Source organism: Mobula hypostoma, chromosome 10, assembly GCF_963921235.1.
Source record: "Mobula hypostoma chromosome 10, sMobHyp1.1, whole genome shotgun sequence".
Lineage (NCBI taxonomy): Eukaryota > Metazoa > Chordata > Chondrichthyes > Myliobatiformes > Myliobatidae > Mobula > Mobula hypostoma.
Window position 1 is genome coordinate 99948069 of NC_086106.1, and position 27607 is coordinate 99975675.

The following is a 27607-nucleotide window of genomic DNA, read 5'->3' on the forward strand; positions in this document are numbered from 1 at the left end:
ACAAAGATAGGAGGAGGGACACCTAGTTTTGGGGAAGCAGGGAAGCTGAAGGAGGACTTAAACAGATTAGGAGAATGGGTAAAGAAGTGCAGATGGAATACAGAGTTAGGAAGGGTGTAGTTATACACTTCAGTAGAAGGAATAAAAGTGTAGATTATTTTCTAAAGAGGAAGAAAATTTAAAAATCTTAAGTGGGAAAGGAAATGGGGGGCCTCGCGCAGAATTTCCAAGAGATAATTTCCTGCAAACTCCTTGAGTCAGAGATGACAAAGGCAAATGCAATGTTAGTATTCCTTTTAAGAAGTCTAGTATATAAAAGGAAGGATGTAATGCTGAGGCTTTGTAAGACACTGGTGACACCTCACTTGGAGTATTGTGGCCATTTTGGGCGCCTTATTGAAGAAAGATGTGCTGACACTGGAGAAGGTTAAAAGGAGGTTCACAAAAGTTATTCTGGGAATGAAAAGCTTATCATATGAGGAGTGTTTGAAAGTTCTGGCCTGTACTCACTGGAACTTAGAAGAATGAGAAGGGTTATCACTGAAACCTATTGAATGTTGAAAGGCCTAGATAGAATGGAAAGGATTTTTCTGTAATGGGGGAGTCTAAGACCATAGGGCACAAACTCTGAATAGAGGGACGTTCATTTAAAATAGAGATGAGGAGGAATTTCTTTAGCCACAGGGTTGTGTATCGGTCTTTTGCCTCATCTTTTATCTCAATAGCCTGAGTGGATTTTTTTAAAATACCAGGAAAAACTAATGTTACTTATTATTTACAGTACACGGAGAAATATTATCCAACAAATCTGATTAGCAATTTAGCAACCATGGCTTCAAGCCTCAACATTTAAAACTAAAAGCAACTTTAATACCAAAAATCCTTGAAAAAATGTGATGAAAAGATCCTAAAATGTGACAGAGCAAGAGAACAAAGAATTGTCACTGCAGTGCCATCACATTATCTTCCTTCAGTGATGTTCCCTAGAGAGGGCAGAGATTAGAGAGTTTACTCTTTTATTTAGCAGCTAGTGCTTTGCATATGGAGAGATAACATCAGGTTCAATTGTAATGCCTCTCACAGCAAAATAGCCTGATAGCATGCATTTTCTGAGTGTGCACGTGAACCATGACAAATTGGGTAATGCACTGGAAGACTATTGATAACCATTCTAAAGCCCTTGATATACCTAAAAGAAGTTCATCTTCTGTTGTAGGAAATGGCGTAGTGTTGGGTGGATCAATGCGGGCTCCTGGTTTGCTACCAATCATTTTGCATCAATTTTCCCCTCAATATGCTTAGCAGCCGAGCAGAAAGAATTGGAAATGGGAAAATAGTTGCATTTTTAAATAATTTCTCAGCAGGAAAAGAGGCACTTTCCATTTTTCTGCTTTCCATGCAATCTTGGTAAATGACATACAGCAGCGGGGTAAAACCCACATTCATTAGCAAAACCACGAGTGGCCACATCTGCAGATGTGTTCACAGAATGAGTCTCCAGCCTTTATTTTTTTCTCTGTTAGATGTCCTGCAATAACAAACCAGGTAGGTCACTGCTCAAGGAAAAAAAAACTGATTCTGTTGCTCAGCGTGTAATGTCCTATGTCATAAATCTGTGTTAGGGCAAATGGCTAAAGGTGACACCAAACATCTGATCTCAACAGATTGTGCAGCTGATATCTGTCAGCCTGTCAGAAAGAAACATTATTAAGGAAAAGACATATCTTCTACAGCTAATAAGATTTTTATGACACATTTGCTAAATGCAGCCGATTGTAAATGTTACCTTACTCATGCTGTGATGGAGTTTAAGAAGAATTACATTTCAAAATTGAAATCATTCATAGAGTACTATTCCATTGATACTTGCTTGTCCAGTCACCATGAAACGGCAATCAGCAAAGCAAATAGAATAGCCCATTGTGGTGCTAAATTAGTGAAAGATAAATTAGTGGCTGTTGTGCTGAGAATGTAGAGCACTGTTCAAGAGCTGATGAGTCGCAGAGCCATGTGGAAAATGCTAAAGCCTAGACCTGAGGAGCAGAATCATTAACAGTCATGAGTTTTGGTTTGTTACACATCATACTTCATTCCATTCTGGTGTCTGGCATAGTCCTGTATTCCTGGAGTAAGAGTGGATTTGGGGGACAGAACTATTGATTGTCTTTGATAGGAAGGTACATGAGTAGGGTTATACTTTTACTGAGCAATTTTTGTATGTATAAAATTATGTGTCTACAATTAGATTCAGGACAAATAAAAGTAAATTCTGAATTGAAGCTTTTTACCTTCCCTACCCACCTGGCTTCACTTACCACATTCTAGCTATCCTACTTCCCTCCACCCCCCCCCCCATCCCCAACCCCGCCAGCAGCATTTTATTCTGGCATCTTCCCCCTTTATTTCCAGTTCCAAAGATGGGTCTTGGCCCCAAAAATTCAACTGTTTATTCATTTCCATAGATGCTGCGTGACCTGCTGAGTTCCTCTGGCATTTTGTGTGTGATGCTTCTTAATTAGAGAAAGGTTTAAGGTTTTAAGGTTTTCTCAATTGAAAAAAGTATGTCTTGTGTAATGCGCATAATGTAAGTAAAGCAAGTTTTAATTTAATCAATGAGGACAAAGAAGATGTAAAACTATCCAAGAAACAGAAAGTAAATCATACTCCAGGTGCTGGAAATTTGAAGTAAAAGCAGGAAATGCTGTCTTTTGTGAGGGAAAGAGTAAATGTTTCAGGTCCACATCTCATGCAAGGAAATAAAACTGGTGAATGTTGGTGACAGAATCAGAACTAGAATCAGAATCAGGATCAGAATTGTTACATGCTCGAGGAGATCTGGTTTTTTTTGTGAGAATGATGTAATGGTCTTTTGGAGGTCACCTGATGTGATTTTCCCGCCAATGTGAGGTCACTTGATGACATGTGCCCCGTGACTATATAAGGGTCGACCCAGGTGATGCAGTTAGTTTTTGAGTTTGTAGATTTCCAGGTAGAATGTGTTGTGCTTCCGTTTCTGTTGTGTGTTTGCTTTGTGACGCAGTTTCATTTTTAAAACGGAAGGTGCGTTCTCTTACAAGATATGGTATTATTGGACTGGAAATTTGTGGCTGGAAGTGCCAATTTACTCAATTCTGACAGTTGAAGGGAGAGTGAAGAATTCATCGAAGTGCAGGATCGAGTGGAGTCGGCATCGTTTGGCAGTTTAATAAAGGATCGACCTTACTGAGAGTTCATTGGGGAAGTACCTGCATCGAGATAACTCTTGCCAGAAAGAGCGAAGAGTTCATGCAAAAAGGTGCTCTCTCTCTCTAAAAGAATTTAAAATCAGTTGATTTAAACTGTTTATTTTCGGCATCGTGAATCCTGTGGACAGAACCAGCAGTAAAGGTGCGTCTGCGAAGAAATCCTTCTCCAGAGAAGTCTCTCCCAATTGAATGTGTAAAACTGTTGGACTTCCAAAGTTATCGCTTTAAGAACTATATCTGACTGTATCGCTTTAAGAACTGTTTTAGCATTTAACGCTTTAAGAACCAGAGCCGAGTGGAGTTGGTGAACGGCTGCGTACCTGTTTAACCTCCGGTTAAAGTTTTCCTTTGTTTTTTTTTCCCCTTATCATTTATACGTGTTTAATAAATGTTTGGTTGTTTTTATATAACCTGTCTCGATTGATATTCATTGTTGCTGGTTACGTAACAGAATCAAAATCAGGTTTATTATCACCGGCATGTGGCGTAAAATTTGTTAACTTAGCAGCAGCTAAGTTCAGGATTCCCTCAAACTGTTAATTGCTGAAATAATGCCTATTCTACCAATGATTATTTATGCCATTACTTCTCTTGTTGTATCATCAGCTTCAACCTAAAAGTAAGGCAGTGTAGAATAGCTTTGAAGGAAATTTGGGATATATCTTTTTGCTCTCTATATGTTAAGAAAATTAATATTTGCAACCAATAAACATTAATTTTGTTGCATGGAAATGTTGTTGTATAAGCTTTTTTCCCTTTTGTAATATAACATGAGCCAATAAAGATTACAACTGAGTTTATAGGAGATGGTTATCTATTCACCTTCCACAGAGTAGGCAATCGAAATATAGATTCATGTGTTGCAGTGCAAGTATAATCTCTAACAAAAGGCAATAAAAAGCTTCTCTGTAATCTTATCTGATGATGAACTTATGATGGATGTACAGTTGTGATACTTAAATTACAACCATTTGCTGATAAAACTGTTGTATGTGACAATATGATGGAGCCAGATCTTCAGGTGGTTCTGTGAGAAAGGCACTGAGATTTGTAGACTTGAGGCTGTTAAGTTAAAATTCCCATTCTTTGCTGAGCTGATTGATTGCAACCTGAATAGTGGTTTGTATGCTGCTTTTGTCTCTTAAGTAATGGACAGAGATAGTTCTTTATTCAATAGGTGGCAGTTCCTTCGAGGTGGGATGAAGAAACAGGGTTTAGAGGAGCAACAGAACACTAATTATTGATGCTAATGAACAAAGAACATAAAACAAAACCTAGATTTCACTGCCTTTCTCCACCTTTTTAAAAACAGAATAGCAGATACAAGAGTTGGATAACCTGACTTATGGAATACAATATTTCCTAAAAATCAAGATGGGAATTATGGGAAATCTGAAAGAATGGTCCTAAATCACTATTTGTTAAGTTTCTTCTTTTTTTTTGTTTTGAAGGAGCTAAGTTACGTGGAGCAGATTCATTTGGAATCACACTGAACTGCCAAGCAGTTGACAGTTTTGGCACTAAGATTGATTCACCATTTGAAACAGGTATGCCTTTAACCTTACGAGTGACTTGACATAAAATTGTAGATGTTGAAGATTTGGAAATGAGGATGAAGGAGCACTTTGGGGAATGTCGTGATGGAATTTGCTTCATTGGCATCCTTAATGTTTGCCATTATAGAGTTCTGTTTAATTATTTTAATTAGGACTTCGATTATAATTACACGGAAATAACATATCCCTTTCTTATCATACCACATGCAGTCATCTCCACAAGCAAAGTGCTATTCTCAGATACTTACTCGTAATCATGTATAATCTGCAGAATCAGGTTAACCCCAAAACTGCCTCCATGGCATGATACTCTTCATTTGATAGGAATCTTTTCTAAACAGTCAGCAATAAGATCACATTTGTATTTTGTTCCTGCAATGAAAATGGATTCAGTTCATGAAAGTAATTCTCACTCTCCCCATCTCATCAATGGTTTTGAAGCATGTTATGTTTATTGGAGTCATGTTAGAACATTCATGATCTGTGCTGTTATTTTAGCTTTATCAAGGTTTCCCTCTTTATCTGTCTTAGAAACCATAATTTGTTAATGTTAATCTCACATCTATAATCATTGATTGCCAATATCTAACTTTGACCCTACAGCAGTTTTTACTTGTTCTAAACCTACTGCTTGAATTTTATGAGAAATTCCTACTCCTCAGTCTAAATGGACCATTGTGCAACTGGGTTTTCGATTTTCTAACAAACTGACCTCAGATAGTCAAGATGCACAACCACTCCTCCCTCCTCATCATCATCCTCAACACAATGCACCACTGTGTGCCGAGCCCATCACTGTACACTCTGCTCACACATGACTGCACAGATAACCACCTGAGGAATCACATTACCAAGTTCACCAATGATACAACAGTGGTGGGGTTCATCACCAACAGCAATAAGCAGAGAGCAGCTGGAAGAACTCGAGGCCTGGTGGCAGGTAATCAACGTCTTCCTCAATGACAAGATGACTATTGACCTCAGGAGAACTTGCAGCACTTACACTTCCCTTTATATTGGTAGGCACAGTACTGGAAACTGCAAGCAGTTTAAACTCCTGGGGGCGCACATCTCACACAACCTCACATGGTCCCAAAACGTATCTGATAGTCAGAAAAACTCACTAATGCTTCTACTTTTTGAAGTGGCTGAAGCGAGCTGGACTCTGCACATCCATACTCATGCACTTCCACAGATATGCAGTAGAGAACGTCCGAAGTTGCTGAATCACTGCATGGTATAGAAACTCCATTGCTCTACGATGGGTAGTCAAAATTGCCCAACACTTCACTGCCATCAGCCTACCTGCCATCAAGGACATATATACAGAAAGGTGCTTGAAAAGGGCCAGTAACATTATGAAGGATCCTGGACTGGACTATTTGTCCCACTCCCATCAGCATAGCATCTACACCAGGACCGCCAGAATCAAAAATATTTAGTTTACTCAAGCAGTAAGGCCGATCAAAACTTCCACCCACTGACGCACCTCCCCACACCCCACCACCATTACTTTATCAATTCCTGTCAAAGTCACCATATGTACACACACTTCATGGATATACAATCAACCTATGTATATCAACTATTTCATATATTTCTATTTATTGTGTTTTTTTTATTGTGCTTTCATGTGCTGCATTGAATCCAGAGTAACAATTATTTCATTCCCCTTTACACTTGTGTACTGGAAATCTTTAACATCTTGCTTGCTCCATCATTCTTCTCACCTTAATTTACATCCAATTTGCTAACTGCCCCACACGCAAACAATGCTTGCACAAACTCCTTCCACCCCCTTCTAACATGTTCTGGCCTCTGACCTATTGCAGAGCAGCCCTTATCATTCAGGAATTGGTATCTCCACTTTCTACGACCTCCCTTACAAACCCTTACTCTTCCCATAGTAAAAAATCATCTCTCCAAAGTATTTTCTCTGTCAGAACTTTCAGCCATCTAATCTCTTCCCCAAAAGTTATTCACCTTTACATTTTGTACCTTATATTATTTTATTTCCTCCATTAACTACCCATTCTGTCATATTGAAGTTGTTATTACAATTTCATGTTTTCCAATTGCGTCTCATACTGAATTTATCATAAAGTCACTTAAGCTTTGCAACTTTTGGATATAAGTCACATTCAACAGGTCAAATGTAATGAGAAGTGTAAAGGGGCATGTGACAATGCACAAGTTTTACATGATTTCTTGAGAATCGTGTAACTTTATTTGGAGAAGATTAAAATGTATTACTTTTTGAGATCATGGCAGAGGACCAAAGAAGTGAGAAAAGCATATATAGTACCTAAGCTAGAGAGCTGGAAGGTATCTTGTTTGTTACTTATTTGTGGAAAAATTACTGCATTTAGTCTGGCTGGAGTTATCAGTAATGCTGGTCAAAGAAAGTCAGGCAAGATTCCTGTCCTCTCCAATTGTTGTTGATTATTGCTATGTGGAGAGGGGACATAGCAGTGAAAAGAACTCAACTATTCTCTACCCAATTATGGAAAATACTTTTACAGTTATAGCATCTCACTTTAGTGACAATCTTTTTAAGTGAGATATTAGAAATGAACTGTCATTTGTGAAACCAACAAGAGACCAAGATCAAACAGGCAGAGTGGAAGAGACTGAATTGTAACTAGACTAAAAGAATTTTGCAGTGTATGTGATCTCAACAAAGCTGTTTGGAAAATTGAAATATAATCTTATATGAAGAACAATTGTTAGTGGTGAAGCAAAATAATGTCAGTGAAATGCTTAATTCATTGCTGACTTCCTGTATATGTAGCATCATACTAAAGGTAAGGTGCTAAGGTACTTAAAGGCGTAAGGTACTGACCTAGATGTTGGAGTCCTGGACAGTTGATTCAAAGGCATGAGTTTTGATCCCACCAAGGCAGCTGGAGTATTCATTTCAAGTAATTAAATAAATCTGAAATTAAAAGCTAGTTTTAGTAATGGTAACCATAAAGCCACCAGGTTGCTGTAAAAATCCATCTGGTTCACTAATGTCCTTTGGATGAGAAAATCTGCAAACCTTACTCAATTTAGCTGCTATGTAATTTTAGATTCATCAAAGTGTTTGATTCTTAAGTGCTGCCTTAGGAATGATCCATAAATACCAACGTTGACATTCCATGAAAAAATATTTTTTTAAAGATCAAGAAGGATATAAAGTGCATCAAAATAGTTGGTATTTTTCTAACACAATGTCTACTCCTTATCCTGAACACTTAATATTTCTCCTGTTTCTATGGGAACCCAAGTTAATGAGACTGTAGTCTCAGTGAAAGTGAGTTCTGCATCTTTTCCATGAAATCCATGAAGCCTTGTTACTCATCCTGGAACAAGTTACACATGATACCTTGAAAGGGGGAAATATCAGTTTGTCAAAGTAACAGGTCATGTAGAAAACAACAATTTATTCATTTTGACCAATATGCAGAACGAGCTTCTGCAATTTTTCTTTCCTTTATTGCCAGTGGCTCCTGGTCTGTTACTTTGTATGTTGCTCTAACTGACAATTTACAAAACATCTCGCAAATGTCACCATGATTGGCAGCTTATGCCACGGGGGTAAGCCTTACCTGACAGCTGGTGTTACATCACATAAAACTTCATTCACTGCGTTCTCTTTTCCACCCACCCATCCAAGCTGACCCAAGCACTCGCAGCAATGAGGATAAAAATATCAAACACGATCAGTTATTCCTCCTCAGTGGTTGATACATTTTGACATATTTGCAGGACAAACAGAAAATTGAGTTGACATTATTACACCTCTCAGGCGGTGATAGAAATCTGTGTACAGGCCACGGATTTCTGACATATATTTGTTCAAAATACTAACCTGCTTGTTTAGCTTCTTTTCAGAACAAATACAAGCAGGGTAATGGAGATGTGGATTCCTTATATAAACAGTCAGTTTGATTTAAATTGTAACAATTGTTGAAGAGTCAGAGGAGGAGCTTCCATCCTGTTAGTCTGTCAATCTGTCAATCTGTCAGAAACAATTTAGGTTCTATATTGAATTTGAAGTTAGGTGTATGCCAGTTTCACCTTTCTCAGACGAATTTGCAGAAATTCTTTTATTTTGTTTTCAGAGTTTTTTTGGTTTTCTTTATTTCTGTTTCTCCTTTTTTTCCCTAAAAGTCACAGCATTTGGTTGATGTTCAGTGTTGAAGGACACCTCTAATATAAACACTTCTAGTTTGACTCATATGAATGAGTATTGGTAGGCTACTTCACCATGGAACCCATCACATACGAGCTTCGTCTTAGTGGGCATATAGTTGGTAATAATGAGCTCAGCTGTATCCCTTTATTAACTCCAATCAGTTACAGGTCAACAACTAAATAACTCATAAAATTGCTTTTAGCTAAACTTCTTGCTCTCAGTTGACTATTTCTCTTTGGAAAGTGTTGGTTAATACAAGTGCAGCATTTTTATTTCATTGCAAGCTAACATCTTTATGCTCAAAATTCTCTCTTGTGTATTCAGTGTTTGAAAAACAGTTGGCAAAGCTTTTCAGTCAAGAAAAATCATTTGGCTGAACTTTCTGGTTGTTGAATACTTTGCTCTGTGAAAGCATCAAAGTTAGATTTTACAAAATGTTCTACTGACAGCATGTTCTATAATCCTCTTGATGATGTGGCTCATTATTTGTCCAAGGTTACCAGAACTAGAAAATACTGCTGCAGCTGAGAAAATGAAGAAAATGTCGCAGTTTTATAAACTACTTAATTATTGTTTGCTGAGGCAGAGTGAGTAAATGTAACCAGAATATGAAAGCTCGATTTGCATTAAAATAAATCTAACTTGTTTTATTAGGAGTATACCCTTTGGAGATGAGATAAAGTGCCTGAGAATAAGGTTAGAAGTAATTCAAATATCAAGTTAACACCTCCATAATTAAAAACTGCAATCCATTTCAGAATGTATAATATTTTTAGTCTTCTGTGTAAATACTAATTTAGCATTGCACTTTACACAAAGCCACTGTTATACAGTATAATACATAGTACATGAAATGCAGAGAAAAGTATGATATGTGTTAATGCCTGCAAACTCATGATCGAATATTAAAATATTTTTCCTTACAGAACTATGGTAGTGACTATGGACCTAAAATGGCATTGTAGTTTTTGTCAGGTGGCATTTTATGTGGGGTTATGTGAAATTAAAAAATTGTATTCAAGGTACTTTAAAAGAAACATAAACTTCACAGTTTAACTCAATTTCTGTCATCAAACCTTACCATAAGTTTAACCTTTAGTTGCAAATTTGCAAATAGATGATTTTTTTTTATGTTGACCTTTATCCATATGGTAACTGGACAGTGACGTTTCATGTTGAATGTTACTTGCTTTTTGCAAGTAACTGAAGTTCCAATAGTACAGAGTAAAATGTAGAAAATAATTCACCTGCATTTTTCATCTTCCAGAAGACACACGAGGCTTGCCAGATGTACAACAGTCAAGAGAGAATGATAAAGCTAGAGGGACTTAGTCAGAAAATAAAATTAGATAAGCTCATGAGCCTGAAAGCTGATAAGTCCCAGTGATCTAATGATCTGCATCATCTGAGTTTTGTGATAAGAGTTTTGAAAGAGGTTGCCTTTGAAATTGTAATGCTCCAGTTAAGATCTTCTGAAGTATTCTCTATTTGTACTATGGATTGGAGTTAGCAAATGTAATTATTTAAGAAAGAAGGAAGAGAAAAAGAGAACCATTAACCTGCTAGCCTAATCAGTGGTAGGAACGAAATGGTGAAATTTATAATTAAGGAAAAACAAGTTAATGAGATTGAGCAGAATTGAGTATTTTTAAAGGAGCATCGCAATAGGCTAATTTGATGATGTGAGTTCATGACATAGGCTAGTTAAGGGGTAACGAGTAAATCTGGTGCTTTTGTGTATTCGAAAGTTTTTTGTTAAGGTCTCACAATAGAATCTGGCCAATAAGATTGGATTGTGTAGAACTGAGACACAGTACCGATGTGAAAGCAAAGGATAGATAACATGTTCTCAAGCCGGCAGACAGTGACTGATGGATATGGTTTGGGCTCAGGCTATTCACAATATGTATCAAGTATTTGACTGAGAGTACTAAATGTAACATTTTCAAATTTGCTTCTGGTACTGAATTAGGTGAGATTGTAAGAAGAGGAAGATGTATAAAACTGTTAAGGAGATATGAACAAGATCTGGACTATAATGTGGAAATCTATGAGGTCTTCCATTTTTGCATACATAACAAAATAAAACAAAATTTTTGTTAAAGGGTGAGAGTTTGGATAATGTTTATGTTCAAAGGAACTTGAGTATACTTGTACACAGGTTCCCGAAGGCCAATTGGCAAGTGCAACAAGTAGTTAGGAAGGCAAGTCATACATTTGCCTTTATTGCCTGCTCCTGAATTTAAATCCTCTTCAATTCTTGCTGCTATTATACAAAACCTTGCTGAAACAGAAGTAATTTGTACAGTTTTTGTTCTTTATAGCAGGTTCTTCATTGGGCATTTGACAATTAACCCAACTTTGATTTTAACTAACAAATGATACACTCGCATTGGGGGGAATCCAGCTAAGATTTACTAGACTGATTTTGAGATTAGAAAATTTGTCATATAATGCGACATTGATTAATCTGGAATTATATTTACTTAGGTATATATACGTAGACATAGAAACATAGAAAACCTACAGCACAATACAGGCCCTTTGGCCCACGATGCTGAGCCAAACATGTACTTATTTTTAGAAATTACCTAGGGTTACCCATGGCCCTCTATTTTTCTGAGCTCCATGTACTTATCCAAGAGACTCTTAAAGACCCTATTGTATCCAAAGCATCATCAAAACTTTACAATTCTTATAGGTCTTGAGAGACTACAAGCAGGGAAGATGTTTCCCTTTGGTGAGGAACCTAGCAGAAATGCAAACAGTTCGATGAAAAGAGATAATTGTCTAGACAGAGATGAAGCAAAAGGCTATAGAGATTTAGTCATCTTGTTCACTTAAAATAGAGATAAACAGATTTTCAAACTTTAAAGGAATTATGGGAGATGGGGATATATATGTATTGTTGCACACAAGGGCAGCAATGTCTTTCGGATGTTCCAGCATTAAGAATTTTCAAAAGTGACAGGGAGAGAGTTAAATGAGATGGGGGAGTAGCATTGCCAATCAGGGATAGCATTGCCATTCAGAAACAGGCAGGGAACAATCACTCTATAAAAGGTATTCTATGAGCCGACAATAACAAAAGGGGCACCGAGGAGCAGATCGGTAGGCAGATTTTGGAAAGGTGCAAAAATAACAGGGTTTGGTCATGGAGGACTTCAAGTTCCCTAATATTGATTGAATTCATCTTCGTGCAAGAGGTTTAGATCAAAGTTCAAAATTAAAAGTAAATTTATTATCACGGTACATATATGACACCATATAAAATCTTGAAACGTATTTCCTTGCAGGCATTCACAGTAAAAATAAGAAAAACAATAGAATAAATGAAAGACCACACACAAGACTAATAAACAACCAGTATGCAAAAGATAACACACTGTGAAAATAGAAAAGAAAATAATAATGATAATAATAACACTTTCACTATACCTATATTAACCTATTAGCATAAACAACGATCTGAAACTGATCTTGAAAAGTTACAAAGAAAAATAAGAACTGAAATGACAAATTTCATAAAATATTATTTACACTCAAATGCGCTTAGGTTAAATACCTAGAACAGAGGGGGATAGGGGAATAACACACATTAAAATCTACACAACAGTCAGATAAAACTTCGAAGGATATATTTTCATCAACAAAAACGGGAATCAGCGCTCCATGCAAGCATATGCAATGCTGGTATACACCACTAAACTTAAATGAGACTATAACCAATGTGAATAAACACATTGATGAAGGAAGAGTAGCAGATGTTAAAGTTAAAGTCTGTCCCGAGCCTTGTGGGCCGGTGCTTATGCCGGTTTCTGTGGCGTGAAGCGACTGAGAGTACAAAACTAACCCCCCCTCCGATAGGACGCCAATCTGTCATGAGGTTAACCCCCAGCATTTTTCCGGTGCCCATTTTCAGCTGGGTGGACTGGAGAAGTGTGTGGTTAAGTGCCTTGCTCAAAGACACAACACGCTGCCTTGGCCGAGACTTGAACCCTCGACCTTCAGATTGCGAGCCCAATGCCCTCATCACTTGGCCATGCGGCAGCAGTAGATGTAGTGTATATGGATTTCAGCAAAACATTTGATAAGGTACCCCATGCAAGGCTTATTGAGAAAGTAAGGAGGCATGGGATCCAAGAGGACATTGCTTTGTGGATCCAGAACTGGCTCGCCCACAGAAGGCAAAGGGTGGTTGTAGACGGGTCATATTCTGCATGGAGGTTGGTCACCAGTGGAGTGACTCAGGGATCTGTTCTGGGACCCTTACTCTTCGTGATTTTTATAAATGACCTGGATGAGGAAGTGGAGGGATGGGTTAGTAAGTTTGCTGATGACACAAAGGTTGGGGGTGTTGTGGATAGTGTGGAGGGCTGTCAGAGGTTACAGCAGGACATTGATAGGATGCAAAACTGGGCTGAGAAGTGGCAGATGAAGTTCAACCCAGATAAGTGTGAAGTGGTTCATTTTGGTAGGTCTAATATGATGGCAGAATATAGTACTAATGATAAGACTCTTGGCTGTGTGGAGGATCAGAGAGATCTTAGGGTCCGAGTCCATAGGACGCTCAGAGCAGCTGCCCAGGTTGACTCTGTGATTAAGAAGGCATACAGTGTGTTGGCTTCCATCAATCGTGGAATTGAATTTAGGAGCCGAGAGGTAATGTTGCAGCTGTATAGGACACTGGTCAGACCCCACTTGGAGTACTGTGCTCATTTCTGATTGCCTCACTACAGAAAGGATGTGGAAACTATAGAAAGGGTGCAGAGGAGATTTACAAGGATGTTGTCTGGATTGGGGAGCATGCCTTATGAAAACAGGTTGAGTGAACCCGGCCTTTTCTCCTTGGAGCGATGGAGAATGAGAGGTGACCTGACAGAGGTGTATAAAATGATGAGAGGCATTGATCATGTGAATAGTCAGAGGCTTTTTCCTCGGGCTGAAATAGCTGCCACAAGAGGGCACAGGTTTGAGGTGTTTGGGACTAGGTACAGAGGAGATGTCAGGGGTAAGTTTTTTACACAGAGAGCAGTGAGTGTGTGGAATGGGCTGCCGGCAATGGTGGTGGAGGCGGATACGATAGGTTATTTTAAGAGACTTTTGGATAGGTACATGGAGCTTAGAAAAATAGAGGGCTATGGGTAATTCTAGTAATTTCTAAGGTAAGGACATGTTCAGCACAGTTTTGTGGGCCCAAGGGCCTGTATTGTGCTATAGGTTTTCTATGTTTCTATGTAACCCAGAAAAATTAAGAATTTATCACTATGGAAGAAAAAGTTAACTAATAGGAGAGCATGACCCTCCACTGAAGAAATCCCCACAATCTGAGCAGACTAGATGTTGATAAGGAAGCATCAAGTACCTTGCTCTGAATTGGAGACCTCTTCCAAGAAACAGAAGTGTTCCTTGTGGCAATACTGGACCAGGTTGTTAACACACACACAAAAAAAATCAAAAGTACATAACAAAAAAACAACAAATTCAAGATACTAAATGTAGAAATTGCCAAGGTAAACCAGAAACAATCTAACGAATTGCTGGACACTGTAGCAGTTAAACTCAATCTGATTAGTTACACAGGCACAATCAAGTGGCAAACATCATTACCAAAATCCTGCTTTAAAATACAAACTCATAGAAGAAGTCATACCTTTCTATAAATATAAGACAGATCTAGTTTTAGAGTCAGAATACTACAAATTTTATTATGACTGATCCATTAATACAGAAAGGACAATCCACAATAACTGTCTGGATATAATAATACAGGATAAGCAAGCAAAAGCAGCTTACTTAATAGGTATAGCCATTCCAACACACAGCTTACAGAATTCAGTAAATGAAAAACACCAGAAATATGCTGAATTAAAAGAGGAAATTGAAAGACTTGGGAACATGAACAAGGTATACATTGTTCTGATAGTAATATCTACAACTGATACTATCTCAAAGGCAGTACAGTTAAGACTACACAGCAATATCTATGTACATAAATCTTCAAAAAGCCACAATACTAAACACGACTGGAATAGTGCGAAAGATCCTAGCCATTAAGAAATGAGTGTGCTTGGCTATGCCTGCACCTCAGGTTTTACCAGCTTGATTTGAGAAAAAATGTTTTAAATTGCTATAGTAATAATAGATGACATGCAGAATCTTCACAAACTTCTTTATTGGAGGTACAGCAGTGCTTTCTTCATAACAGCACTCACATGCCGGACTCAAGACAGATCCTCTGAAACTATAACACTGAGGAATTAAAACTCTCTGCCTGATGAGAACTGGCTTATGGACCTCCAGTTTCTTCTTCCTGAAGTCAGTAATCAGCTCTGCGGTCTTGTTGACATTGAGTGAAAAGTTGTTGTACGGCATCACTCAACGAGATTTCCTATCTCCCTCCTATATACAGATTTGTCACCACTTTTGTTTTGGCCAACAGTGCTGGCATCAGCAAATTTGTATGTGACTTTGGACTGTGCTATGGCACTAACTGAGCTTAGTCACACAGTCATAAGTATAAAGTCTAATGGTGCACCTGTGCTGATGGAGATTGTGAAGGAAATTTTGTTGCTAATACAAACCAACAGGGGTCTGCAAGTGAGGCATTCAAGGATCCAGTTGCACAAGGAAGTACTGAGGTCTAGTTTTTGAAAACAACAGGAATTCTGCAGATGCTGGAAATTCAAGCAACACACATAAAAGTTGCTGGTGAACGCAGCAGGCCAAGCAGCATCTGTAGGAAGAGGTGCAGTCGACGTTTCAGGCCGAGACCCTTCGTCAGGACTAACTGAAGGAAGAGTGAGTAAGGGATTTGAAAGTTGGAGGGGAGGGGGAGATCCAAAATGATAGGAGAAGACAGGAGGGGGAGGGATAGAGCCGAGAGCTGGACAGGTGATAGGCAAAAGGGGATACGAGTGGATCATAGGGCAGGAGGTCAGGGAAGAAAAACGGTGGGGGGGGGGACCCAGAGGATGGGCAAGAGGTATATTCAGTGGGACAGAGGGAGAAAAAGGAGAGTGAGAGAAAGAATGTGTGCATAAAAATGAGTAACAGATGGGGTACGAGGGGGAAGTGGGACCTTAGCGGAAGTTAAAGAAGTTGATGTTCATGCCATCAGGTTGGAGGCTACCCAGACGGAATATAAGGTGTTGTTCCTCCAACCTGAGTGTGGCTTCATCTTTACAGTAGAGGAGGCCGTGGATAGACATGTCAGAATGGGAATGGGATGTGGAATTAAAATGTGTGGCCACTGGGAGATCCTGCTTTCTCTGGCGGACAGAGCGTAATGTTCAGCAAAGCGGTCTCCCAGTCTGCGTCGGGTCTCGCCAATATATAGAAGGCCACATCGGGAGCACTGGACGCAGTATATCACCCCAGCCGACTCATAGGTTAAGTGTTGCCTCACCTGGAAGGACTGTTTGGGGCCCTGAATGGTGGTAAGGGAGGAAGTGTAAGGGCATGTGTAGCACTTGTTCCGCTTACACGGATAAGTGCCAGGAGGGAGATCAGTGGGGAGGGATGAGGGGGACGAATGGACAAGGGAGTTGTGTAGGGAGCGATCCCTGCGGAATGCAGAGAGAGGGGGAGAGGGAAAGATGTGCTTAGTGGTGGGATCCCGTTGGAGGTGGCGGAAGTTACGGAGAATAATATGTTGGACCCGGAGGCTGGTGGGGTGGTAGGTGAGGACTAGGGGAACCCTATTCCTAGTGGGGTGGTGGGAGGATGGAGTGAGAGCAGATGTACGTGAAATGGGGGAGATGCATTTAAGAGCAGAGTTGATAGTGGAGGAAGGGAAGCCCCTTTCTTTAAAAAATGAAGACATCTCCCTCGTCCTAGAATGAAAAGCCTCATCCTGAGAGCAGATGTGGCGGAGACGGAGGAATTGCGAGAAGGTGATGGCGTTTTTGCAAGAGACAGGGTGAGAAGAGGAATAGTCCAGATAGCTGTGAGAGTCAGTAGGCTTATAGTAGACATCAGTGGATAAGCTGTCTCCAGAGACAGAGACAGAAAGACCTAGAAAGGGGAGGGAGGTGTTGGAAATGGACCAGGTAAACTTGAGGGCAGGGTGAAAGTTGGAGGCAAAGTTAATAAAGTCAACGAGTTCTGCATGCGTGCAGGAAGCAGCGCCAATGCAGTTGTCGATGTAGCGAAGGAAAAGTGGGGGACAGATACCAGAATAGGCACAGAACATAGATTGTTCCACAAACCCAACAAAAAGGCAGGCATAGCTAGGACCCATACGGGTGCCCATAGCTACACCTTTAGTTTGGAGGAAGTGTGAGGAACCAAAGGAGAAATTATTAAGAGTAAGGACTAATTCCGCTAGACGGAGCAGAGTAGTGGTAGAGGGGAACTGATTAGGTCTGGAATCCAAAAAGAAGCGTAGAGCTTTGAGACCTTCCTGATGGGGGATGGAAGTATATAAGGACTGGATATCCATGGTGAAAATAAAGCGGTGGGGGCCAGGGAACTTAAAATCATCGAAAAGTTTAAGAGCGTGAGAAGTGTCACAAACATAGGTCGGAAGGGATTGAACAAGGGGTGATAAAACAGTGTCGAGGTATGCAGAAATGAGTTCGGTGGGGCAGGAGCAAGCTGAGACAATAGTTTTTGAAGTTTATTGATTAGTTTTGAGGGGATTATAGTATTGAATGCCGAGCTATAATCAATGAGGAGAATCCTGATGTTCTTCTTAGGCACCAATATAATTGATGCCTGCTTCAAGCATTTGTTGGGTATATCCAGGAAGGACTCCTGACACAACATGTGGACAGGCTCACTAGAGGAGAGGCCATACTGGAGCTAATACTAGGCAATGAACCTGGTCAGCTGATAGATCTCCTGAGGTGAACATTTCAGAGACAGTAATTACAATTTCCTGACTTTTACCATAGCTTTAGACAAGGATAGGAGTAGACAATATGGAAAAGTATTTAATTGGGAGAGCTAAATATGCTATTATACTGGAACATGACAGTGTAAATAGGTAACAGACGTTCTCAGAGAAATGTACAACAGAAGTATTGAAGTTGTTTAAGCAACACTTGCATTTGATAGGTTTGACTCAATAAAGGACAATAAGGATCATCCTGGGAATTTTAGACCAATGTGTCTTATATCAGTGGTGAGCATATAATTAGAGGTGATTCTTAGAGACAGGATTGACAAGCATTTGGAGAAGCATAATCGGATTATGGATAGTCAGCATGGCTATGTGAGAGGCAGGCTATGCCTCATCTGGCTCATTGACATTTTTGAGGAAATGACAAAACAATTTGATGAAGGCAGAGCAGTGGATGTGGTATATATGGATTTTATTAAAGATACCCTGTGGTAAACCTACTCAGAAAGTTCAGGATGCACAAGATCCATGGAAGCCTAACTGTGTGGAATCAGAAATGGCTTGTCCACAGGAAGCAGAGAGTGGTAGTGAATAGGGCATATTCTTCCTAAAGATGTGTGACCAGTGGTGTTCCATGGGAACATATTCTGGGACCCCTGCCCTTCGTGATTTTTATAAATGGCGTTGTTGAGGAGGTCGCAAAGTAGGTTGGTAAGTTTGCAGAGGGCACAAAGTTTGGTGGCATTGTGGATAGTGTAGAAGATTGCAGTAGCTTACAGTGTGACATTGATTATATGGAGAGTTGGGCTGACAAGTGGCATATGGAGTTCAATCCAGAAAAGTGGATTGTACATTTTGGAAGGTTGAATGCAAGATTAATGACATGATTCCTAGTAGTGTGGAGGAACAGCGAGATCTTGAAATCCAAGTCCATAGATCCTTTGAAATTGCCATACACATTGGTAGGGTGGTTAAGAAGGTGTATGGTGTGTTGGCCTTCATTAGTTAAGATTATGTTACAGCACTATGAAACTCTATACAAATAAAATAGATGACATGGACTATTGTATTCAGTTTTGGTCACCTGATTATAGGAAGGATGTGCAAGCTTCAGAAGGGATGCAGAGAAGATTTACCAGGATTCTGCCAAGGTTAAAGAGCATATCTTACAGAGCAAAGTTTAATATCTAGGGCTTTTCCTTTTGGAGAAAATAAAGATGAGAGACAACTTGAAAGAGGTGCAAACACGAGGAAATCTGCAGTTGCTGGAATTTCGAGCAACACACATAAAAGTTGCTGGCGAACACAGCAGGCCAGGCAGCATCTCTAGGAAGAGGTACAGTCAACGTCTCGGGCCGAGACCCTTCATCAAGACTAACTGAAAGAAGAGCTAGTAAGAGATTTGAAAGTGGGAGGGAGAGGGGGAGATCCAAAATGATAGGAGAAGACCGGAGGGGGAGGGATGGAGCCAAGAGTTGGACAGTTGATTGGCAAAAGGGATATGAGAGGATCATGGGACAGGAGGCCTAGGGAGAAAGAAAAGGGGGAGGGGGGAAAACCCAGAGGAGGGCAAGGGGTATAGTGAGGGGGACAGAGGAAGAAAAAGGAGAGCGAGAGAAAAAGAATGTGTGTATATAAATAAATAACGGATGGGGTACGAGGGGGAGGCGGGGCATTAGCGGAAGTTTGAGAAGTCAGTGTTCATGCCATCAGGTTGGAGGCTACCCAGACGGAATATAAGGTGTTGTTCTTCCAACCTGAGTGTGGTTTCATCTTCACAGTAGAGGAGGCCGTGGATAGACATATCAGAATGGGAATGGGACGTGGAATTAAAGTGTGTGGGCGCTGGGAGATCCTGCTTTCTCTGTCAGACAGAGCATAGGTGTTCAGCGAAGCAATCTCCCAGTCTGCGTCGGGTCTCGCCAATATATAGAAGGCCACATCGGGAGCACCGGACACAGTATATCACCCCAGCCGACTCACAGGTGAAGAGGTGAAAGAGGTGTGTAAGATGATAAGAGGCATAGATTGAGGCAGCTCCTTTTTCCCAGGGCAGCAATGGCTAACACGAGAGGACATACTTTCAAGGTGATTGTTGAAAAGTATAGGGGGAATGTTAGAGGTTTTTTTTACATAGAGAGTATACATGCATAGAACATACTGCCAGTGGAGATGTTAGAGACGTTTATACTCGAGACATTTAAGAGACTCTAAGATAGGAATATGGATGAAAGAAAATTGAAGGTCTATAGAGGGAAGGATAGGTTGATCTTGGAGAAAGTTAAAAAATCAGCATAGCACTGTGGACCAAAGCCTCTGCACTGTGCTGTACTGTTTTATGATCTATGTTCTTTATCCTTTCAAACATTTTTAAAAGAAAATACTTGAAATCATGAACATCACTAAAGCCACCAATGGATCGACTTATGTCACTAACTTTACTATTTCAACATCATTAACTGAGCCATGTGGTACTAGTAAACAGGAAATAGAAGAACTGGCATGTTTTCATCATGGTTCCATCTACGTGCTGGGCCCAGGAGATATCGTCCAGGATATTAACACCCAGAAACTTGACAGTGCTCACCCTTTCCATCCCCCATTGAGGATTAAGTTCTCATTCAACTGACTTGCCCTTCCTAAAGTTAACATCAGTTTCTTGGTTTATTTTGACATTTTGTGCAAGGTTGTTGTTACAATACCACTCAACCAACTGACCTGTCTCGCCCCTGTACACCTCATCGTCATCCATGATTCTACCAACAACAGTGAGGTCATTGCCAATCTTTAGATGCCACTGGAACTCTGCTTAACCACACATTGGTAGAGAGAGAGTAGATAAGGGGCACGCAGTCCTGAAGTGCACCTGTGTTGTTGGCCAGTGAGGAGTAGATGAGATTGCTGAACTGTGATCTCCCAGTGAAGAAGGTAAGGTTCCAAATGCAGAGGGAGGTACAGAGATTCATGTCTTAGAGTTTTGATCAACAAGTTTGGCTTAGTCATCAATGTTACTGACACCAGCATTGTATCCAAATTTATTTCCACAATACTCCTATGTAAAAATAACATGTCGAAAATTCCCACTCCCACAGATTGTGGTAATGTGAAATAAGAACAGGGACTGCAGGTCAGACAGTACCCATGGAAGGAGAAACAAAGAAAACGTTTCCTGTTAATTGCCTTTTGTCTGAGTATTCCAGCATTCTTTTTATATTTCAGATTTCTGCCATCTGCAATTTTTAAAGCAAAATTTCAATTCTGGTTGTCAATTGTAACCTTTTTATTATTGAGACCATAGCAAAAAAAAAAGAAAATAGACAATTTATTGCAAATTCTCTGCCACCATTTCCCAAACAAGTGAAGCCCTGTTGTCCATATTTTATTTTTCTATCTTATATAAAAATAGGATCACATCCGTAGGTATTTGTCTTGCCTTTTCCTGTTGATTATAAATAAGGTCATTTTAATCCAGCCCAACCAGAATCTACTTAGCCCTGAGGTAGAGAGATGAGGTGATAGGTCTTTCCATTTCATGAAAAAAATGTGTGTTTTGAAAGCCCTAGTGTTTCAAGAAAAGCCAGTTCAATGTAGGATTGATTTTCCTCCTATATACTTCTTCGAAAGAATGTGCAAATCATGTGCCTAGCATCCAGTGCTTTTTGGAAAGGAAATGTGGATTCTGCAAAATTTTGGACAAAGGTACATTTTCCTCATTCTGTTTTCATTGCCAGAGTTAGATGTTTTACTCCATTATATTTTATAAAAGCTTATATTGTATGTTATATATCTATTTTACAAAGAACAGTCATTAAGATAAAAGTGCACCTTGAGGTTTGTGCTTCTTCAAATGGATTTGCTGACTTGGAATTCAGAAAAAGGTTAACTTGCCTTCCAGTCACAAGCCTACATATTGTATGTACATCTACCAGCAGCTAAAATTGCTATACAGTATGTGTCGATTGTTTCATTAAAAATTCATTACAACCAACTGTTATTTCTATAGGTGACCTGTGACCGATCATTTCAATGTTATTATTTTCATATTGGAAGAATCCAGCTAAGAATTTCGATCTCTTCAGTAAGGAAAAGAATCTAATTTCCATCACATAACTATAAAATAAAGAGGAATAGAACAATGAACATAGCTTCTTTTTCTCTCCCTTCTTCTCTACTTCACACACACAGACAAGCATAATCTATCTGTCCATCTCTCTCTCTCACACACACACACACACACACACACACACACTCACTCACTCTCTCACACACAGTCTTTCTCATTCATTTATACACTTTCATATACAGACACTCTGACAGATATGTCCACACTCTTATGCACCCATTTATGTTTGTAAAGGTTAATATATATAAGGGAACCTCCACCAACACTCCCAACCCTACACCACACCAACTGAGCAGCAAAGATGGGTAAGCAGAACTGGAAGCACAGAGCACACTCACTTGCTCACTCACTGAGTCACAGAGGCTGGCTGGCAGCTGCTTTCCTTGCCCCCACTTGCTCTCGCGTCATAGTTGTTCCTGTGATCGGCTCCTGCCCACAGCTTCATTCATTTCTGACTTGGAAACAAAATAGATTACGAAGAGCTCTGAGAAACAGAATCCTATCCTCACCTGGGGGCTGTCTGTACTAAAATTACCATTGGTATACAGGATATCAACATTAAACAGGTTGTATTTGGTCAAGGGACATTCTATAACACAGGGAAGAAGTTTATAAACTTTCACTAGAGATGATATAAAAGATTACCTACTTTGATATTTTTCCAGCTTTTGAAAAATATGAAGTGGAAACATTTACTTTCAGTGTTATTATAGACTCAAACAAACTACACAATTTACAGTTTAGGCTGTGGTTAAAGTTTTAATTCAGATTTGAAGGCTTGATGTAATTTCTAAAAAAAATGTGAAGCATATCCTGTCAATAGAATTTCATTTATGAGGCTTGATTTATAATTTATTATCACAAATTTCATCTTTATAATGATCTGATAGTACATTAAGTAATTTTATCAGATTCAAAACGATTTCCAATAATTTTCTTCTGAATGCAATTTTATTATCAGCTATTCTAGGAATATTTAAAATTAGTTGTAATGTTATAGTTTAACATTAATTTTGCTTGTAGATTTCCTAATGAAATTTGTCAGAAAGTGCTACTTAAAGAACAAATCCATCAAGAAGCAAAGTTGTTGAAAATGGTGTTGATCATTCCACAAAATATAAAATGTAATCAATATATTGTTTGTTAGATGTTGTATACCACATGTCAATTAAATTTGTTAAATCTCTGATTATAGGAAAATTATTTATTGTGGTCAATAGCGCTAAAGAAGCAATATTCTATTAAAAATTACATTAGCATTCAATTTAAATGCTATTACATCACAGTTGGAAATGTGCCCAAATTAATTGTGGAAGTAGTTTGGAAAAAAAAACAGATGAAAAATATGATTAGAAGGAATTCATTTTGGACCTCCATACAAACTAGTTTTCAGGATGGTTTAAGATCTGGAATATTATCGACTTTGATTCATTGGTGTCATTCTGGATAATTGCTAGATATTGCTGTAGACTCTTCCATATCTGTATCCTTGTAAGCTTGTCATCACATTCTTGTGTTGGCTTTCATGAACATGCTGAGTTATTGCAAACATTTGTTCTTCATGGATATTTCCAGATTATAGCCAAAAGTAGTCTTATATTACTAATATCTACTGATAACAAATTTCCGGTAGCATTTATTTATATCATTTATATCAATAGGTTAACCCTATTGCTACCTTGGGCAAGAATACCCAACCAGGGATCTCAATACATCCAGCCCACATTTACCAATTAAACCATTAGAAAGTTGTGATTCACAAAGAGAGATCAAGAAGAGTGATGCTGCACTCACAATAATCAGGCATTAAACACACAAATTATCAAATCTAATGCAGTGCAACTTCAGGACCAAATAAGATTTCAAACTTGATTCCTATGTCATGCTGAATAAAATGAGTTAGTAAGAAAGACAATGAGTCAGAAAAGAACAGGGTAGAGCCAGATATGTTAGGGAAGTAAACACAGGAATGTGTTCAAAGGCACAGTGTGGTATTATTACCATGGAGTGAACAAAGTTAGAACTAACTGGAAGATGACAGTATTTGAAGGAAAAATAACAAAGTTGTTTGGAAGAGAAGAAGCAACACAAAAATAATATCATAAACATATCAGAGAATAACAAAACATTCTGTATGCATCACAAACTTTACACTGATGTCGAATGCATTTTAGATGCGGTGTGCAAGGCACTTAAGCTCTTGTGTTTAACGTTACTGACAAAAAAGTGCTTTTTTTTACTATGAGCTTATTCTTCTTCAAAAGGTACTTTCCAACAAGCTGCTTAAGTTATCTGATTGTAAACACGACTTTGTAATTATTGGCCCAATCAAATGGATTTACTCACAACATACCTAATTGTGTAATACACACAAAATATTGGAGGAACTCAGCAAGTCAGACAGCATCTATGGAAAGGGTCAGAGAGCCTTGATCAGGACTCACGGTCTTGGCCTGAAATATTGACTCTTCATTCATTTTGATTGATGTTGCCTGACTTGCTGAGTTCCTCCAGCATTTTGTGACTGTTACTCTGTATTTCCAGCATCTTCAGAATCTATTGTGTTTATATGCAATGGTATCAAGCTTCTTAAGAGTTGTTGGTATTGCACTTATCCAGGCCAATCAAGAGATTTCTGTCACACTTCTAACTCGTTCCTTATAGATAGTGAAGGGATTTGTGATGTCAGATGATGTGTCACTCTGTATCAGATACTGAACTTCTGATTTGCTTTTGTCCCCACTGTATTTATTGGTTCAGCTGAGTTTCTGGATAATAGTAATGCAACAGATGCTGATAGTAGGTGATTTGCAATGGTAATATTATAAAATGTTAAGAGTAGGTGGTGACTCTCTTGTTGTAGATGGTCATTGTTTCATACTTCTGTAGTTTGAATGTTACTCTTAATCAGCCCACATTTGTAAGATGCTTAGGAAATGTTAGGTGCAGCCAGAGATCAGTTCATTTACTGCAGAGTTGCAAACAGAATTAAATATTATGCCATTATCCATGAGCATCCCCACTTTTGTGAAAGGAAGGGCATTAATAAAGCAGCTGAAGATAATCTGTCCCAGAGACATTGCCTGAAAGACCAGACCTGAAGTTGGGATGATGGACCTCCAGCGACTACAACTGCCTTCCTTTGCTTGAAATTTGATTCCAACTATAACAGTGTTTTCTCCTTGAAGCCCATTGACTCAATGATGCCTCACTTGGTCATATGCAGGCATGCTCCCAAAAGCAGTCACACTCATCTCAGCTCTGCAATTCAGTCCATTGGTGCATGTTTGTACCAAAACTGTGATGAAGCCTGGGTAAAGCGGTCCCGGCAAATTTCAAAATGGCCATGAATTAATATCTTATTGCATGTAAGCACCTATACAATATTCTGTTGGTAACAGCTTCCAACTCTGCTGAAGATTAAGAGCAGTTTATTCACCAGATTGAGTCTGCTTTGTTTTTGTAAATTAGCAGGTTATTTTTTACATTGTTTTTGTAAATATAACCCTACTTGATCAACAAAGTTAAAAGTGCAGCTAGTTCTGGAAAAGAGCCACTTTAAATTTGACACCTTCAGCTCTAGACTGAGTTTTTCTCCATGAGGCGTCATTAGTGAGATCCATTGATTTTTGCATGAATTGAACAGGATAAATAAAATTTCTCCCTCCTCCCCTCCTCTCTTTTTCCATTCCCAACATGGACAAACTGCTAGTGGAACTCAACTGGCCAGGCAGCATCCTCTTCCTCATACTTCCTTATTCTTCCTTCTATCCCCTTCTTTTCCAGTCCTGATGAGGGGTTTTGTCCCAAAAAGTCAACTGTTTATTTCCCTCCATAGATGCTGCCCGGCCTGCTGTGTTCTTCCGCCACTTTGTCCGCGTTGCTCAAGACCTACAACATCTGCAGAATTGTTTGTGTTTATAACAAAATATACAATATTCAGCACATGCATTTAAATCATTTTTAACTAATTAAGAAAAAATTACAGCTACTGTATCTGGACATGACGGCAGCACCATCTCTCTCATGCCATCCCAATTTTTTTTATTTAGGTTCAGATAAACACATATTGATATTTCTTATGACTGTTTCTGTAACAAAGTTCTTTTTGATTGCTTCAAAGAGTGCACATTTCTCTATGTTATATCCTGGATGTTCCTAGAAAATTATTTTAATAATTCTTGAGGTTTACGGAGGTGTTACTGACAATTCTCATAACATGAACTATTTTCAAAATGATTATTTTTAATCCATGTTTTCCAATTTCAATAAAGATTCAAAGAATCAAAGCTCACTTATCATCAAAGTATGTGTGCAATCTACAACCCTGAGGTTCATCGCTCCACAGACAGCCACGAAAGAAAGAAACACCATAGACCACGTTCAATGAAAAGGTCAAATACCTAACACGCAAAAAAAAAAGAAAAAAATCATGCAAATGGCAAAAAATGAGAGAAAAGCACACAGAATGTAAAAAGTCAAACCACAGAGACCTTGAAATAGTCTGGGAATGTTCAGTTTAGTTCAGTTAAGTTCACCTTAGTGCTGTGTCATTTGTTAACTTCAGGTCACAGAGCTAGTCTGCCCTGATCAAAATCACACTAAATAGCAATAAAAAAAGAGTAACCAGAAAACAGAAACACATATAACATGAACTGCAGAGTCTAATCCACAAACTACATTGATTCCGCATTGCCCAACATCCAAGGCTCCAGCAGCGGTCAGCAGGAAGGAGAGGAAGACCGGTCAAACTCAGACAAACGGTGCTGAACCCTCGCTCATCTTACATCTTATTCTCATTGATTTCCATCTTGCTCAATGCTTTACTGAGTGAGGTCAGTGAGAAATGGAGTCAAGCGCTAGGTTGTGTTACAAAGTTTTGAATTTGAAAGTGATGTTCTTTCACTTATAAAATGACCCCAATGTTTCAATATCTCCATGTAGTGAAGGAATTATAAATCTTTCACAATCATCCCATTCAGTTTCCCTCTCAAATTTGAAAATATATAGTTCTATTTGAAAACAGGTGTCTGTAAATTCAAATTCAAGTTCAAGTTTATTGTCATTCAATATACTTTGTCATGTATGTTGTTAAATAAGACAATGTTCCTCCGGATCAAGTTGCGAAACACAGTACAAATAACTCACATGCATAACACATAAAGTAATATTACCACAAATAAATTAACAAATAATAAGGTGCATATATGATACAAGTTTAAAAAGTAAACAGTATAATGCTACTGGTGCTTCATATGTGGTGAGACCTGGATGCTGGCAAAAAGTTCAGTAGTCCGACTGCCTAAGGGGAAGAAGCTGCTTCCCATCCTATCAGTGTTTGTCCTAATGTTTTGGTACCTCCTTCTTGATGATTGGCGGTCAGAGAAATTGTTGGACGATGGGGAAGAATCACTGACAATTGGAAAGGGTCCACTGTAGCGGGAAGATGGGATTTAATGCAACCTATAATTAGCTGTTCAAAGTACTTCATTATTGTTGTGGTCACTGCCATTACACTGCGGTCATTGAGGTAGATTACTGTCACCCTCTTGTGCACCGGGATGATGGTCGTTGCTTTAAAGCCTGAAAGGATAGTGGACTGTTCTGGAGAGATATTGAAGTTGTCTGTAAAAACCACAGTTAACTAGGCTGCACAGT

General features: G+C 38.9%; 1 protein-coding gene across 3 annotated transcripts in view; it reads left to right on the plus strand.

Annotated features, from left to right (window-relative positions):
* The window catches only part of tenm1 (teneurin transmembrane protein 1), a 2340669-nt gene that overhangs the window by 1199442 nt on the left and 1113620 nt on the right, over positions 1–27607 (plus strand). For all 3 annotated transcript variants that reach the window (XM_063060938.1, XM_063060937.1, XM_063060940.1), the window contains exon 5: positions 4697–4792. The gene's annotated coding sequence lies outside the window, so the exon portion shown is untranslated. The remainder of the gene's footprint in view (positions 1–4696; positions 4793–27607) is intronic.